Source organism: Perna viridis, chromosome 3 (genome assembly GCF_037379345.1).
Source record: "Perna viridis isolate PV_CMFRI_1.1 ecotype Kerala chromosome 3, ASM3737934v1, whole genome shotgun sequence".
NCBI classification, from domain to species: Eukaryota; Metazoa; Mollusca; class Bivalvia; order Mytilida; family Mytilidae; genus Perna; species Perna viridis.
In genome coordinates, this window is record NC_142447.1 from 42,000,788 (window position 1) to 42,020,307 (window position 19,520).

Here is a 19,520-nt window from a genome sequence, read left to right on the forward strand (position 1 = left end):
CGAAGTAACTTGAGAGTCCCTTATGATAAAATTTAAAAGAACTCTTCATGCATTTAAATATATTTTTAGAATAAGCTTACAATGTTGAATATCTAGTGGTCACATGCAAAAATGGCAGAGAAACATGGATTAATGTTATAAATATTGCTTGTTTCATACCTATTTTATAATGTAATCAACATCCAGCTTATCTTATCAGTTAATTTAGTTTATTGATACCTTCCTTTTTATGATGTTTTCGGTTACAGTATGAATTGAAGTCAGTCAGGTAAGAAAATCTGGTACGCTTACGAACCCCATGTACTCTTACAACATTACGTACGCAAAAAAAAGAGAAAGCCTTGAAGACATTTAAATCCTATTCTAAATCATGATACGTGGGATACTGAACTTTATGAACTGAAGAGTTCGATTTTGTTCCCATTCAATACATTACTCAATGATAGACGACTTAGATAAAACAAAAGCGAATTAAAAAGAAACCAGAAAAAACGAGCTGTCGCAAGCAAGATCGTGGTAATGACCTTCAACAACAGAAAATAGACAAGGTGGATGATAACATAAAAATGAACACTTCATCATAGAATCTAGAAACTTTTGTTCCCTTGATTACTTTTTGTCCCCGAGGGTATCATCAACCCAGTAATACATTTTTTTTAAATTAACGGTTTTAACAAGAGGAATGAAAGAACAACTAGCTCGGACGTCGCCCAGTATAAAAAGGTCCGAACCTGACAGCAGATCGGACACTGTTGTCTTGTAAGAATGTGGTGTCCCCAGATGGCAATCTTAGCACACTCACATCTGGTATGGAAAGTGCCCCGACCAATTCAACTAAAAGTACCCAATCACACATTCAGTCTGCAGACCATATATTCCAGTACAAAAATTCTATTTCAAAATTATCAAACCATGTTGCATCACTTTATATGATATATTTGACTATAACGATGACGAACCGCTTTGTACCATATCAAAACGTGAAATTAAAAATTGCAAAACATGCACCATTCTTATGACCGACTCTTACTTCTCCAGTTCCCTTACAAACAGAAAGAAGTCACGATAACTTAAGTTGCAAATCAACACACTTAATATATGTATTAGAATGCAACTTATGTGGTTCAGTATTTGTCGGAGAAACGCAAGAACGATTAAACAAAAGAATGTGCGGTCATCGTTCAGGAATTAACGCCACCAAATTCCCGACAGTTTATCAACACTTTAATCAAAAGATTATTCTATCCTCTCTATGAAAGTTCGTATTTTAGAAAAAAAAAATTACCATCCTACGAACAGTCCCGTTCTAAGTAAAAACTATCGTAGGGAAAGGGAGGAGTACTGGATACCCAAACTAGGTACTGCAATACCTTACGGATGCAATGACAACATCAAAAGTATAGGAAACCTTTCAAGCCAATATAACAATAGCATTAATGTGATGAATTTATTTTACAAAAATCCGTCATGGCCATCTCCACTATACGTCACCTAAGTTACATGATGTCTCCATAGATGGTCTCCTTCCCCTCATACAAAAACATCTTGGACTCTCATCACATTAGAACCAAACTTAATTCTATACCTCTCACTCTACTACACTCCCTTTACTAAACAAGTCTTGACACTCCTGTTTCTGACTCCACCTCATCAGACCTGTTGTCATCATTTTGGATATTGGTTTCCACAGACTCTTTAAACCAGTTTATGTGAGAAGTCAAGATGAAGAAAAACGATCATTTCTTCCACTACCGTTTGTCAACAAAGATATAAATGCAATTAATTTGGCTAACATCCTCCATCACAAAAAAGTCACCAAAATAATTCCCCCATATTTCAAAGACAAATCCATATCAATTATTTTATATTCCTTATACTTCACCCATTGCATCCACAATTTTCAATTATAAAAGGGTATTGCAGAACCTCGAGATTGAGGACTTCGAGGCTAAACCACCTGACTGTTCTTGCAAAAACTCTCCATTCAAATATGGTCCTTTAACCATCATCGAAAACGAATCTCTGCGTAATATCCTTTCTAAAGGTCCCAAGTACCGTGAACCACGCTCCATAAATTGGAACTATAACTTTAAATTTATTATGGATGCCGTCGAGGACTATGCAAGAAAATGGATAAAACGAGAACAAGAAGACATTGATTCTCTTTCAGAGTGGTTAAAAGCCGTGAGGTCTTTAATTTTGAAACGAATGAAAGTTTTAAGTAGGTCAATGAGTGCCAAAGCTATATTAGTTTTCAAAGACCCCGATGTAGTAAAAACATTGTCTACTATACATGACAAATACGTTGTCGTAACAGCAGACAAAGCCCAAAACAACATTGTTTTTGTCTGCAAAGACGTAGAAAATAATAGCAGTGATAAGACCTATAGTGCTACTATACTGTCCAAAGAAGAGATTGTGGAAAACCATAAATCTGTGCTGTCCTCTTTTGGTCTCTCTACCAAAGACGATGATTGTGATTTACCGTTTATGTACTGGATTTCTAAACTCCACAGAATCCATACAAACAACGTTTCATAGCTGGATCTGCAAAATGTACCACCAAACCTCTTTCAAAACTTTTAACTTCTAGACTCACAACTGTCAAAGAGGGTCTACCACAACACTTGTTACTCCCGTAGTGTTATTAATTCAATGTGGATCCTGAAAAATTCCAAAGATCTTTTGGAGACAATCACTTCAAGACTATTATCTCAATATAATAGCATTAAAACTTATGATTTTACAACACTGTATACTTCTATTCCCCATACTCAGTTAAAATCCCGACTTAAAAAACATTATACATCGTTGTTTTTCAAAAAAGATGGTACACCTAGATACAAATATATAGTTCTTGGTAGAGATTCATCATACTCTGTAAGAAATAATTCCAAATCATCTTCCAAATATACAGAGGAAGATGTTTACAAAATGCTGGAATTTTTAATCAATAACATATTTGTCCAGTGTGGTGGACGTGTTTTTCAGCAAACGGTCGGCATTCCAATGGGAACAAATTGTACTCCTTTACTTGCTGACCTATTCCTTCACTCTTATGAGGCTGACTTTATAGCTGATTTGATCCGAAAGAAAGAATATCATCTGGCTAGATCCTTTAATCTCAGTTTCCGCTATATAGATGACGTATTATCTTTAAACAATCCTAATATCGGAGATTTGATACATCGCATCTACCCCAAAGAACTTGAGATAAAGGATACTACACTGTAAGGTCAGCCTCATATCTTGACCTACACTGGTCGATGGTAAAGGAAAACTATTGACCAAACTTTACGACAAATGTGATGACTTTTCATTCAGAATTGTCCATTTTCTTTTCATCTGTGGTAACATCCCTTCAGCACTTGCGTATGGAGTATTCATTTCACAACTCATACGTTATGCCAGAGCTTGCCAAAACTACGCACACTTTTTGTATCGCGCTAGAACTCTAACAAATAGGCTTCTAGAACAGGGTTATGTTGCTACAAGATTGAAGTCATCACTACAGACGTTTTATGGTCGTCATCATGAACTCGTGGATCGTTATGGTGTATCCATCTGCAACCATGAAAACTGATTTATTCAACGGGTCATAGTTTTCCTTTCCTCGTTTGTCTACCCCGGACTTCTTGACTTTTTATGATCAACTCGGCGGGTGTTTCTAGAAAAGCAGAGGACGCTTACACTACCGGTGCACCTGGTCCATGCTCCCATTTATTCATTTGCTTTTGTTACTTTGTATGTATGATTTTAGTTACTTTATACTCTTTGTTGTGTATATCTGTTTTCCATTTCTGATCTTTGTCCCTGGATTGCATTCTTTTGATTACCGCTATAACCTTGGTTCCCTTGATTACTCTTAAATATAAGAATTGTTGTCGCCAATAAAAATTGTGGAAAATTCGATCATTTTGTTCATTGTAGTATTGTTTTGCTGATACATTAGAAACTAGAAAGACATTTATTTTGTTAGTTATATTAAAGATGCTGCAGAGGAATATAAACTCTCGGAATGTGCGGACTCTATTTTCTTCAGTGCTCCATCGTTTCAAATTGATACAGGGAAGATAACGTAAGCAGTGAAGGATCTGAAAACTTCAGCAAATATTTGGCCATTCCCTCCGCAGGACTCGAACTCGTATAATCTATGGCAACACCGCTTACACAAAAATATAGCTTTCGATGGCCGGGTCTTTCCTCCTCGTAAGATTAATCTAGGGATGTAACTTAGTTCACGATGTATGGTAGTACGGGACAGTGTGTGTGTGTGTGTGTGTGTGTGTGTGTGTGTGTGTGTGTGCAAATAACGGTTTGCAAAATGAGATGTTGCTGTGAACAAAAAGCACGAAATCCAGTCCACGACAAAATAAAATTATGTACGTGTCGATGAAACTATTATGTTATTTAAAGCTGCATTAGCTGCCAAATTTATTCAGTTTTTATTCTACTGAATTTTGCTGATTCAATGAAATAAGTTTGTAGTAATGCAATTGAAGCAATTAATGTCGATAATACCTACAGAATATTGGGAAAACAACGTTTCATTTAATCAGAGAAGATCGATAGGTCTGATCTAATTATTTTTCGCCATTACTTCCGAAGATTGTCGACAGGACATTCACCAGGGTTAAAAATACTTAAACCTTGGTAAAAAATAACAATAACGGATACACAGGAAACACGTGTCTTGTTTTCATTTCATTTCATCTATTTCTTGATTAGATTCCAAATAAATAATGATCATATTTGAGTCGCATTATATCACAATACGTAAATTTCAAAAGAATCCTTGCGTTACATTCGAACTTTTTACGGCTTCCTTGCCGTTGAATAACCACTTTCGCTTTGCTGTCAGATTTGTTATTAAAGAAGCGGCCCTTACAGCACATGCGCGGATTAAGGTCACCAGAAGTCACGTGCATACGAACTTTTCTAGGTCGATTTTTTGTCTTGCAAGACAATAATTATATAGACACCTATTTCATGTATTAAATGCATTTTATGTGTGGATATCAAATGAAACTGTACAAGAAGAGTACAATTAAGTGGTAATAATTAAGTTAAGGCATATTTCAACTGAAACAAAAATGTACGAAAATGACAGCTAATGCAGCTTTAAAACTGACTGAATAGTTATACATGAACTGAGTTCAGCAGTGCGTGAAAATGCCATAGTATGCGGTTACCAGTATTATGTATGTTATGCTTGTGATTGTTCGAGAAATTAATCGGTCCGCAAAAGTTAGTTTTTATGTAAACAAAAATACAAAATCTTCTTGAAAGTGTGTTTTATTCGCAAATAACATCGGCATTTATACAGTGAAGTAATAGATTATTATTAATAGAGACGCATGTTGCTAGAGCAAACACATGGGTAGACTTATGCAGCCTGAGAAGACATCTATGTTATGAACTTATACTAGACCTAAGGTCTCACTAGGGAGATATTTGTTGACATTTACAGGATTCATTATTGGTGCTTTCTGTCTGTTTGCTGAAATATAATTACAGAGCTAGATCAATACAAACTTAAAAAAACAACAAAGGCCACGAGCAGAGTTGATATATCTCAATTCTAAAAAAAAAAGTCAATTAATATTTCAAGTAGTAGTAAGTTTCAGTATTTCACGCTTATCTAGACTTATCTAAGTATCAACATTGTCAATAAAACCGGGAAAAAAGTCTTAAGTTTCTAATGAACTTTGCTATATTTGTGAAATATAACTCATGAAATTCAGGTTTCAGTATTATTTTATTAGCAAAAATAGTGTTTTTTTTTTTTTTGTTTTTTTTTTTTTTTATTTTTTTTGTTTTTTTTTTTTTTGTTAGATTTAAAAAATATGTAAAATGCAAGACAAAAAAAAAAGCAAAACAAAAATAAAAAAGCAAAATTTTCAAGTTTCATAGTCACAATTTTCCCTGTATTTTTCGATGAAATGTATCAGATTGACGCCATTCGAAAATCCTCCATATACCAGAAAAAAAAACACGCATGTCAAGCCTTGAAAAAGAGATATTGTATGGGAGTCAAATCAATGGTTACCAATCATACAACAAAATTATCCAGAGTCAAGGAAGCAAATAAAAACACACACAGAAATAACAGGAAAACCTGCAGAAAACATATGACAAATATGTTACCACAGTGGACACACCATAGAGTCGATGAGTTCACATTATGTTCACCTTACACTATTAGAGTGATGACCTTCATCTGGAGGTAACATAATTAAGTCCGTCAGGCGAAATGACATAATACAGTTCTTACGACTGAATGACAATATTCAGTTCTTAAGTCTAAATAACATAACTCAGTTCTTAAGGCTGAATGACATAACAATGACATAATCCAGTACTTAAGGCTGAATGGCATAATCCAGTACTTAAGCTGAATAAAATAATCCAGTACTTAAGGCTGAATGGCATAATCCAGTACTTAAGGCTGAATGGCATAATCCAGTACTTAAGCTGAATAAAATAATCCAGTACTTAAGGCTAAATAACATAATCCAGTTCTTAAGGCTGAATGACATAATCCAGTACTAAAGGCAAAATAACATAATCCAGTTCTTAAGGCTAAATGACATAATCCAGTTCTGAAGCCTAAATGACATAACTCAGTTCTTAAGGCTAAATGACATGACAATGACATAATCCAGTACTTAAGGCTGAATGGCATAATCCAGTTCTTAAGGCTAAATAACATAATCCAGTTCTTAAGCCTTAATGACGTAATCAAGTTCTTAAGGCTAAATAAAACAATCCAGTTTTTAAGGCTGAATAACATAATCCAGTACTTAAGGCTAAATAGAGAGTCTTTGAGTTGGAAAATAAACATACACCAGAGTAGTTGGATAAAAAAATGACTATATGAAATTAACTTTATCGCGTTTTTCCTTACAATTTTTTAATGGTAGAAACATTTACTGTTTCTGTAATAGATGTACTAAATTTCAAAATTTTACTCGTTTAACAAGAATATTGAAGTCGCTATTTCATAACGACACAAGTTATTCAAACATTTTTGTCAATTAAAAGTTTACATAGAGAACTTAGACGATAAATCCACGCGATGATACTCAAATCACCAGGTACTTTTTTAGTTTTCTGATTTTATTTTTTTTCCGTTTGCTTGCAATTCATTTTATAATGTTGTATTTGGATACTATCCTGCTTTTTTCAAAGCAGAATTACAAAAACCAAGAAATTTCATGTTTAGTATATTTTCTAAAGTGTACGTAGTTATAGTAGACAACAACATGTTCATTAATACAGCTTTGTACCCCATAAAAATTATTCTACGCGGTTGAGAGCAATTCGATAAACTATTGATAAGGTGTACTGTTTTTCTCATTCGACACTTCGTGTGATTTTACATGAAAAACATTTTTAACCAGTTTCAATTTTTTTCAGGCAAGCAGCTAGTGAATGTTTTTCAGCGCTATAACGATACATAACTATAAAATGTCGGAACTGGAGATATATACATATGTCTGTCTGTCTGGTTTTTTTTAACAGCTAAGGCAGGCTGAATTTACTAACAAAATACATCCGTGAGGGCTGAAAGGATATTAGATGAGATTTACCAGACGTATAATCATAATAACAGGTAAATTTTGATCCCCAAAATATTGATTTATCTTAAATGGCATGACAAAAGATTTCCATTGATTTAAAAAGGATCAATGACAGTACAATTATTCATAATGACATAGGTGATAAGGGGTTAAATTCAGTGGACAGCTTAAAAAACCCGATCTCAACGGTCTTTGTCTTGCAAGAAAACATTAATGATAGGTATCCAGTCCGGTTGAATTCATTCTTTTTTGGAAGAACATCGGGTTTTCGGATGAATATACTTTCAAACTGTAAATAGCAAATAAGGAATATATAATTATACTTAAAATATCATGTGTTTAAAATATTTAAAAACAAACAAAAAATCAAATACCAAAAAAATATACTCTTTAATGTAGGCCACTGAATTCTAATTTATCAAAATAGAAGATCAGAATTTTTTAGCGATCGTCTGGATTTTAAATTTAATATGTAAAGGATTTGGGAAACTATAAATTCGATGTTCTTTTTAAGAAAATAGAAATTGTGCGGTGCAGTGAGGTTTCTTTTACTGTCGGTAATGTTACCATATATGGCTGAATTTTACCTAAACAGTCAATAATGTAATGCGTTCACGAGAGACTGGTGTGTTCACTTATTTACATTTTCTACATTGAAAATAACATTTACATACTCAAAACGTTTCCGAATGAGTAAATGCAAATAATTTGAATTACTGTCCGGGAAATATTTTTCAAGTATTAAACTATCAACAAATCGCATTTTTCTGAGAAGATTATCACCGAGTGAATATGGACATGATTTTGTATTTAAAATATTTTAATATGATTTTCATTGTTGTATTAGAAATTACAGTTTATATTTTAGCATGTTAGTTGCAGTACTTTTAATGTGACATTAATTGATTTTCGTTAATTTGTGACATATTATAAAATATGCAATTATATTTGAAAGATTTATCAAGGTGAAATTAAACATAAGTTATACTAATTATAATGTCTATTGATAACTGTTCAAGAGTTAAGTCTGTTACTTATTAGGATATCTAAGTTGTCATGATGCATTACGTAGACTATATGTCATCGGTCGCTATGATCTTCTATTCCACACCTCCTATGCAACCGATGAATATAATTTAATGAAACTTTCACAATTTTTAGCACGTAAGGTCATTATGCACCCCTTATTTGATTTCTGGTAAGTTGAGGGGGTCTCATCAAGAAAGTATAATTTGTCCACAGTTTTTTTATTTGTTTACGAATACACCACGAAGACACAGCTTCTATTGACAGATTTATTGATTTACATGCATTTTATACATTTGTATGGCGAATGTTTCATGCACTTCGGGACTTAAAAGTGAGCACGCTACATTGAGATCATCGAGGCGTTTCTTGTTATGAAAGGATATCAAGCGATATAGAAGAAGTTAAAGGAAGCATATCGGCCGGACATTATTAGTCGTGGCAGTATTTCACCTATATACATATGCATCTGATAAAATATTCGTGCGTAATTGCTACTCCATTTAAATTAACAAAAAGTATATTTGAGGTACATTATTCACCATGCATTATTTTGCTTTGCGCATTCGACTGATAGATTTGAGTAAGGAATAAAGGTTAGAACCACCAAATGATCATTTCTGTAATTTTCCGGCTGCTATCTGACGCTCTTAATTGGGAATTAAAAAAAAGATAAAATGAAAAGGCGATTTGTAACCACTTCGCATTTAGAAAATCATGAAAAAAGAAACAGATTAGCACAAGACAAGTAAAATATTGTCATGTACTAACGCTGTGATCAGACAGTGTATAGGGTCAGTGTGATAAGTGGTCGCATCAGTGATTGACGTTTGATTGTAGTTAATTGTCAGAAACTAGTTGATGGACATGTAACCGCATTTATATTGCAATCGTACTATTTAAGCAACCAAAATGTGTTGACTGTATTTATTGGTGATATACGGTCACTGACAGTATATAACACTTTAGACAGTCAGTAGATTTGTTGGAGGATGAGGCGTTAGCCGAATCCCTCAAACAGATCCACTAACTGTCTAAATAAACATAGGTGGTTACCGGTGCTTAAAGGTTACAGACCACCAATTCAACCAATGAGCATTTGAACGTACGCAAAAATAGTCCTACGCAGAAATTACCCCTGTTCCTCATAGTGCTGTGAAAAAAGTTCTCATCTTATTTAAAAAATTTAAACAGTTTCTGAAAGGAAAAACATTTCTGTACATTTTATAGGTGCATTTTGCTTCTTGTGATGTGAAGCCTAATCTCCATAATGATTTTTAAATATACCCCTATCTTGTGAAAACACTGGGATTTCCCATGCTATTTATAGACCCTTCACTTCCGGTGACCAGTACTGCACTGCAAGTCTGCTAACCCCACATGCCATTCTGAGGATTGTGAGCTGACATATGTAGAATCATGCTGATATATAGTCCTCTGCAGGTTAAAGTTAAGGTAAAGTCCAGAGAAGCCATTGAATATTGTGAAATTAGCATAGAAGCCTATGGAAAGTGGAATTAGTGGTTTTTAGCCTTAAGGAGAAGCCATGGCAAAATGAAAAGTTTTTTGAAATATCTTTAAACTACTTGAAGATCTTGTTAACTTTGCCATGAGAGGAATACACTACAAAAATCCTTCAAAATATGCATTTTTTTAAGTTATAGGTCCAAATTATTGAAAATTGGTCTTTTTGGCTGATTTTTATGTCCTATCTTGTAAAAAGTGTAGAAAATTTAGTAAAAATATCAAATATTAAACTTTGAGGGCTATATTTACCTAAATATGGTGGTAATAAGCACTTGAAATCAAGTTTTGTGTAGATTTGAGCAAAAATTAGGTTAGAAATGAGGAAAAACTCACTTTCATTACTGCGGTTAAGGCCATATCAGCATTCCCCTATGGCAACATGGAAAATCCATTATTGAGTACTTTTTTTGCTTTAGGTGCCCTTTACTGGTCATGTTTTAATGTGAAAACACTGTATTTACAAATTTAAAGCCAAATATATCACCTTTTGTGAAAATTTAAAGATTTAGGATTTTTGACATGTGATCAAGAAAAAGGGGGAGGCATGTCAGAAATAATTTTTAAAAATAGACCAATTTCTCAGAAAATGATTACTTTTAAAACTATTTCTTCATTAATATTGTTAAAAAACAAGTTGTGATTGATATTTTTTATTTGAAAAGTCAGAAAAAGTTCTTTGCAAATATTTAATACATTTAAGTATGGTAGAATATTGTCACTTTTTTGCTCGCACAACTTGGTTACCCTATATTTAAAAATCAAATATTTAAAAAAGTGCTTGTCACATGTCACTGAAACTTTGCAAATGCATTCAGTATGTGTGTAGGAAGATACCTGTATAGTTATTTATTTTTTCTAAGACAAAAAGTGACCCTTTAGGTTACAGACCACCAATTCAACCAATGAGCATTTGGAACGTACGCAAAAATAGTCCTACGCAGAAATTACCCCTGTTCCTCATAGTGCTGTGAAAAAAGTTCTCATCTTATTTAAAAAATTTAAACAGTTTCTGAAAGGAAAAACATTTCTGTACATTTTATAGGTGCATTTTGCTTCTTGTGATGTGAAGCCTAATCTCCATAATGATTTTTAAATATACCCCTATCTTGTGAAAACACTGGGATTTCCCATGCTATTTATAGACCCTTCACTTCCGGTGACCAGTACTGCACTGCAAGTCTGCTAACCCCACATGCCATTCTGAGGATTGTGAGCTGACATATGTAGAATCATGCTGATATATAGTCCTCTGCAGGTTAAAGTTAAGGTAAAGTCCAGAGAAGCCATTGAATATTGTGAAATTAGCATAGAAGCCTATGGAAAGTGGAATTAGTGGTTTTTAGCCTTAAGGAGAAGCCATGGCAAAATGAAAAGTTTTTTGAAATATCTTTAAACTACTTGAAGATCTTGTTAACTTTGCCATGAGAGGAATACACTACAAAAATCCTTCAAAATATGCATTTTTTTAAGTTATAGGTCCAAATTATTGAAAATTGGTCTTTTTGGCTGATTTTTATGTCCTATCTTGTAAAAAGTGTAGAAAATTTAGTAAAAATATCAAATATTAAACTTTGAGGGCTATATTTACCTAAATATGGTGGTAATAAGCACTTGAAATCAAGTTTTGTGTAGATTTGAGCAAAAATTAGGTTAGAAATGAGGAAAAACTCACTTTCATTACTGCGGTTAAGGCCATATCAGCATTCCCCTATGGCAACATGGAAAATCCATTATTGAGTACTTTTTTTGCTTTAGGTGCCCTTTACTGGTCATGTTTTAATGTGAAAACACTGTATTTACAAATTTAAAGCCAAATATATCACCTTTTGTGAAAATTTAAAGATTTAGGATTTTTGACATGTGATCAAGAAAAAGGGGGAGGCATGTCAGAAATAATTTTTAAAAATAGACCAATTTCTCAGAAAATGATTACTTTTAAAACTATTTCTTCATTAATATTGTTAAAAAACAAGTTGTGATTGATATTTTTTATTTGAAAAGTCAGAAAAAGTTCTTTGCAAATATTTAATACATTTAAGTATGGTAGAATATTGTCACTTTTTTGCTCGCACAACTTGGTTACCCTATATTTAAAAATCAAATATTTAAAAAAGTGCTTGTCACATGTCACTGAAACTTTGCAAATGCATTCAGTATGTGTGTAGGAAGATACCTGTATAGTTATTTATTTTTTCTAAGACAAAAAGTGACCCTTTAGGTTACAGACCACCAATTCAACCAATGAGCATTTGGAACGTACGCAAAAATAGTCCTACGCAGAAATTACCCCTGTTCCTCATAGTGCTGTGAAAAAAGTTCTCATCTTATTTAAAAAATTTAAACAGTTTCTGAAAGGAAAAACATTTCTGTACATTTTATAGGTGCATTTTGCTTCTTGTGATGTGAAGCCTAATCTCCATAATGATTTTTAAATATACCCCTATCTTGTGAAAACACTGGGATTTCCCATGCTATTTATAGACCCTTCACTTCCGGTGACCAGTACTGCACTGCAAGTCTGCTAACCCCACATGCCATTCTGAGGATTGTGAGCTGACATATGTAGAATCATGCTGATATATAGTCCTCTGCAGGTTAAAGTTAAGGTAAAGTCCAGAGAAGCCATTGAATATTGTGAAATTAGCATAGAAGCCTATGGAAAGTGGAATTAGTGGTTTTTAGCCTTAAGGAGAAGCCATGGCAAAATGAAAAGTTTTTTGAAATATCTTTAAACTACTTGAAGATCTTGTTAACTTTGCCATGAGAGGAATACACTACAAAAATCCTTCAAAATATGCATTTTTTTAAGTTATAGGTCCAAATTATTGAAAATTGGTCTTTTTGGCTGATTTTTATGTCCTATCTTGTAAAAAGTGTAGAAAATTTAGTAAAAATATCAAATATTAAACTTTGAGGGCTATATTTACCTAAATATGGTGGTAATAAGCACTTGAAATCAAGTTTTGTGTAGATTTGAGCAAAAATTAGGTTAGAAATGAGGAAAAACTCACTTTCATTACTGCGGTTAAGGCCATATCAGCATTCCCCTATGGCAACATGGAAAATCCATTATTGAGTACTTTTTTTGCTTTAGGTGCCCTTTACTGGTCATGTTTTAATGTGAAAACACTGTATTTACAAATTTAAAGCCAAATATATCACCTTTTGTGAAAATTTAAAGATTTAGGATTTTTGACATGTGATCAAGAAAAAGGGGGAGGCATGTCAGAAATAATTTTTAAAAATAGACCAATTTCTCAGAAAATGATTACTTTTAAAACTATTTCTTCATTAATATTGTTAAAAAACAAGTTGTGATTGATATTTTTTATTTGAAAAGTCAGAAAAAGTTCTTTGCAAATATTTAATACATTTAAGTATGGTAGAATATTGTCACTTTTTTGCTCGCACAACTTGGTTACCCTATATTTAAAAATCAAATATTTAAAAAAGTGCTTGTCACATGTCACTGAAACTTTGCAAATGCATTCAGTATGTGTGTAGGAAGATACCTGTATAGTTATTTATTTTTTCTAAGACAAAAAGTGACCCTTTAGGTTACAGACCACCAATTCAACCAATGAGCATTTGGAACGTACGCAAAAATAGTCCTACGCAGAAATTACCCCTGTTCCTCATAGTGCTGTGAAAAAAGTTCTCATCTTATTTAAAAAATTTAAACAGTTTCTGAAAGGAAAAACATTTCTGTACATTTTATAGGTGCATTTTGCTTCTTGTGATGTGAAGCCTAATCTCCATAATGATTTTTAAATATACCCCTATCTTGTGAAAACACTGGGATTTCCCATGCTATTTATAGACCCTTCACTTCCGGTGACCAGTACTGCACTGCAAGTCTGCTAACCCCACATGCCATTCTGAGGATTGTGAGCTGACATATGTAGAATCATGCTGATATATAGTCCTCTGCAGGTTAAAGTTAAGGTAAAGTCCAGAGAAGCCATTGAATATTGTGAAATTAGCATAGAAGCCTATGGAAAGTGGAATTAGTGGTTTTTAGCCTAAAACATTTTTTTGTATTTTCTTTATCTACATTATGGGGAAATAAATTAATCATGTTATCGAACTAATTTTCTATATTTCTTTGAAGTTATTTTGAAAATCATTCAGTGGTTACTAGGTAAAATCTATTTTTGTCTTGGCGTCCAGGTCAAATATACACACTGGCCGGTGGCGTGATTGAACTATTATGGTCAAATTGTTTAAAACGTGCGTTATTTCATTGACAGAGCTATATCAGTCTCGGCGTTTTTCTGCAATTATTGTTATCACTGGTGGATGGATTGTCCTTTTATGGTCATTTGCCTATTTCATTCAAATATTTTCATCAATGGCGGATGGATTTTTCTTAATTTGCCTACTGCTGCTTCGGTTATTTGGACGAACGGTTTTATCCACTCACGAGTAGTCAACACAACGCAAAAATGTACATTTTCTTTTTATGATTGGTGAAAAATTGCATTAAGTCATATAAACTGGTTCTGGTATAGCTATAAGTGCAGAAAAAACAAAAATAGATATCGAAAGGGAACCAGTGGATGTATTTTGTAGTGAATCTAATAATGCTCATCGATTTTGATCGGTGAGCAATAAATATAACTTGTCTGACTTCGAGCAGTTAATAGGTAATTGGTCAAAAGAGTTTGTATATATTTTAGACGGAAACAAGAAACCAGGAAATAGTGGTCTAGTTTATTTACGATTATTATCGTTATGTAAAATCAAAGTTTCGCCCAAAATTGGTGTTATAAATTCATTATTTCCAAAGTTATCCACAAATGAGTTTACCATTTTCTACCTATAATAACATGCAGTTTCTGTGTTATATCAATAGGTCCAACTTACCTTTAACAAGTAGTGCATTTTATTCTATGATATTCAGATTTGGGATCATTATTTCCATGCTCAGCTCTACTCTTCTTTTTTTTTTTTTTTTTTTTTTCAATATAAGTGCGCAATTATATAATTTCTGCCACTTTCAATTACCAAGCTAGAGGAAATGGGGTTCATTGCTATTTTTTTTAAACCTTTAATCACATAAATGGTAAGTAGCAGATTGCATTCATTGCCCGGAAATAATTCACTTATTGTTATTGTCTAAATTAAGATTTCCAGTTAAGTAATTTCTTTCGTGTCCAGACGGTAAATCGAAAGTTTTCTCCTTGAGATGATGCAACATATTGTGTCTTGATATCGTATTACAACAATAGACATGAAATATCAACAGATTTAACGTTACAACAAAAACAACAAAAGCTGGTTTAAAAGCAAAGTCATCCATTTGAAATTAACGTTCTTAAAAATTGGCATTGCAGCTTATTATTTACTTTAAAAATTATTAAAACTAGTTAATAATACGTAATGTATATACCCGGGGATGAAATGTGGGATCACTTAACTGATCAATGGCAAATTGATATCATTTAAAATCATTTATCCTAATTATGCACGTTCATAATTATTCTAATATATCTGATGTCTATATTAATGTACAAGATGATTTTTTTCTGTCTTGTCATATCTAAATTATACTAGTAATCATACCTTTATTTCCTCAAATACATGAGATATATGATCAGTTTACATATATAGCAAATAACAAAACATTATCACATGTAAAAAATGGGAAAAGATGTCAAATATTTACAATTATTTCATGAAACATGCATTTCAATCGGGGGTATCTGTATTAGTACAATCCATGTCAACGATATCATGAACAAGTCTAAATTGGCGGTTGTATTCTGCGGCGCATTGTACAACATGAGCGTGGCACAATTTAGTGAAGTTGATTGCATCATCATCGCTGCTTTGTATAGTGTTCGGTATTTTCACAAGTAGAAGGTTGTGGTAATTAATGAAAAATGAAGGTATAGTGCTGAGGTTATTTTGCAACAATGAAATTCACATATATCCATGTCGGGTTCGAGATCATGATTTGTAGTAAGTAAATATAAATATTCTGTAGCCATCATTCCATATCAAAAATGTTAATCCATGAGAGGCGTTTGTTGCATTCTCTCTATTGAATATCTGCCATGTGGTTGAGCAGAGCGTATTATGTAATATAACTTACTGCTAATTACAGTCTTTTTTACAGTAAAATTAAACATGGCTTGATATTGAGTCTCTGTCAACGAGGCAGACAGACAAAAATCATTAATTTGACCTTGAGATCAAAGTTAAGGGTCAAAGGTCACTAGCCATGATGTACACCCAACACGCCGTCTTCACATGTCGAGCTGATCTGCCCTCATGCCCCATATCAAAAGCATAAACCAAGTAACAAAAAAGCGGTACTCCGTACTAAAGACGACGTATACATCGCCATGGAAGTCGGTACAATAGAATAAAAAATAACCTCTACTTCTCCTTATATTGTCGAACAAACAGCCAAATGATTGACAACACAGAAGTAAAAGAAGGTTATCTAAAGGCATATCGTAAAGTACAGTCATCCGAAACAACTTGATAACATGCAATAAGGTATGAAGTTTTATGTCTTAAAACAGAAAAAAAAACAAAAATTCTGAAGCATTACAGTTCAATTGGTGTAGAAAAGAAAGGGAATAAAAAATCTTGTTTGGAAAAATTTAAAAAGCTTCATCATAAACTAGGTCCGGTAGGATTCAAACATTGATCACACATGTTGAAAATTATTTACTAAAAGGAATGGAGGTAGGCGATACCTTCATAATATATAATAACCTTGTCAAAGGCTCAGTAATGATCCGACTATTTGATTTCGTACAGTAAAATAGATAGTTGAACAATTGCAAGCAGAGCAAGTTAGCAAACCAACGAGTAATTAGTGTCAAAGTTTTTTGTAGATCAAAACTAATACAGGAATTCAAAAGAATAAAAAAGTTACATTTCATCTACTGTATTGATCTTCATCTTTATTGACTAGCTCACGAAGAGAGCAAGATGTAAGAAACACATCGTTTTTGGAAGATACTCATGATAAAGAATGAAATGAACATTTGACAGTATCGTATAAGAGACTTGACTTGCTGACGTTATTGAGAGTTGGATTGCCACCAGCGGTACATGTGATGTTCATAATTTCATAGTAGTTATGAACATTATACATTATTATGTTATATTTTTCCTTGCATTTTTTGTCATATGTATAATACTCATTTTTCTCCAGTATTGATTAATACTTTCATTCTCATTTTTTACCTTTTGTTATTGATTTTATACCATGGTATTTTGATAGCTATAATTAGCATTGTGTATTTTTAGGTATGTTCTAATTTTTGACATAGGGAGTACTCTATTATTATCACATTCACTTTCGTTTTATATCGGTTTCCGGTTTCCTGTGTTATCGATTTCCTGTGTCTGAAATTGACCCGATTGACCTTGGTTTGATTGTGCACCACAATCTTAATCGTATTGTTATGCATCCGTCGTTGTGTGACACCTCACTATCTTTTCACCACATGTAGTCACACAATCACCAGTCATGATTACGTAACATCTTTCCGTTATGCATGTAGTATGCAACTGTAATGACCACGAACCATGGGTTTTTGTTACAATAAATTATTGACTTTTCAATTTGACTTTGGTTATGCTATCTGTTATGCTCCAAACAGAATAGTACATAAAACCAAGATTTTGACCGATACTGACAAAAACGAAAAAAGAGAATGGGTTATTTTTATTTAAACGTTTACACTAAAACATAACTAAGACTTTTAAAGTCTTAAAAGATATAAATCGACATGTGTAATAAGTGACTTCTAGTACCTTTTCCGGGGTTTTACTGTATAAATTACATAAAAATTAATCATGACAATTTTACAAAAAATAAAATTTTGCAAACTAGTAAAAGTTTAGACAAAGATGTGTTATGTTCCCTGTACTTTTTATTATTACCATTAATTGGATATTGAGAACAACCCCTTTAAAGTAAGTTATTGTCTCAACACATGAAAAAAACCAAATATTTGTATAGATGAAAACCGCTTGAGATGGCATCTTCCTACTTACGAAGTTTAGTTACAACTGATGATCGAGTTGAGAATGACATTAAGATCAGAATACACAAGGCAAGGGCAGCATTCATCAAATTATAGGCAGCATCTGGTAATCAGATATCAAAACCGAAATACTATAATAACTGTATTTTCGTACAGAAACGAATATCAATAGAATTTCTGCCTTTCAATTACAACTACCTTGAGAAAATATTGAAAATATTCTGGCCATGTAAAATCTCCAACGTACGTAGACTTGTACAGAATAACACGCACCAAAAACATGCCATAATTTATTGATACAACTAATATGACGGTGGCTGTCATGTTCTTCGCAGACCGCATGAAGACATGATCAATGTGGGCATAAGATGGATACGTGAAGAAAGACCTAAGACAACATGGCGACGAACTATTTAGAGGAAAGTAACGGAAAGTGGATAAACTTGGTGTGCAATTGAATGAAAAGCCAACAAGAGAAGAATGGAGCGTTTGCTCTTTCCCTACGTACCAAAATATATAGCCAGAACTAAGCAAGCAAGTACAAATGTGTCATTAATATTTTTTTCCAAATTACTTCTTGAATTTTAACCAGTTAAGAAGTCATGGGTTAAAACCCGGGTTTATAACTGTTTTTCTTCTTCTTGGTGAGATCATTTATGTCCAGATTATTACATAAATGATTATTACCGATAGTATGTAGTCAATAGTCAATATCTTAAATACCTTCAATAATAGTTAACTTCACGACTTCACAATTCAAATGGCGACCATTTCTTTTCTTCAAAAATCAATTATTTTGATTTGTCTTCCGATTTCAATCATTTTTTAAATAAAAAGATTGAAGATAGTATTGTGGGAAAAAAACACGAATTGTTTTTGGTTGCTTTGTCAAAACAATTGGGCGTGACTGGGGCTGTAAAGTGTGTCCGTCATGATACCAGCTTATTCACAAGAATATTATGAACAATGAAACAAAAAGAAATAATAGAAGCCATTGTAAGTTGATGGAAATACGATTTCAACATCGTTATTGCACTAGTAAACCTCAAGGCCAATATTTAGACCTTTATGCTGGCAACCAGTTGGTAGTTCTAAAAGAAAAACTTTGAATTACATTTCTGAGCGTAGAAAAACAAGAAATGCTATCCTACTAAATAACCCAGTACTTACTTTGATGGGTCTTGTAGTAGCTACATTTAAAGACTGATGTAATATTTTTGAAAAAAACTTTTTTCTTGTGATTATTAAGATTGTAGTTTCAATTCTCCAAAGCTTTATACGATAAGATTTGAAACACAGGTGATATCTAACGATAGGCACCTGTTTTGAGATTGTTTTCAATCATATTAGCCCCGTGCAGGTCCGGGTGTTA

General features: G+C 33.0%; 1 long non-coding RNA gene across 1 annotated transcript; it reads left to right on the forward strand.

Annotated features, from left to right (window-relative positions):
* The first annotated feature begins 69 nt into the window (after window positions 1-69).
* On the forward strand, window positions 70-17,948 carry LOC148622320 (uncharacterized). The gene is made up of 3 exons (XR_015920621.1): window positions 70-268; window positions 7,420-7,615; window positions 16,551-17,948. It is a non-coding gene; the product is annotated as an uncharacterized LOC148622320 (long non-coding RNA).
* The last annotated feature ends 1,572 nt before the right edge of the window (window positions 17,949-19,520 follow it).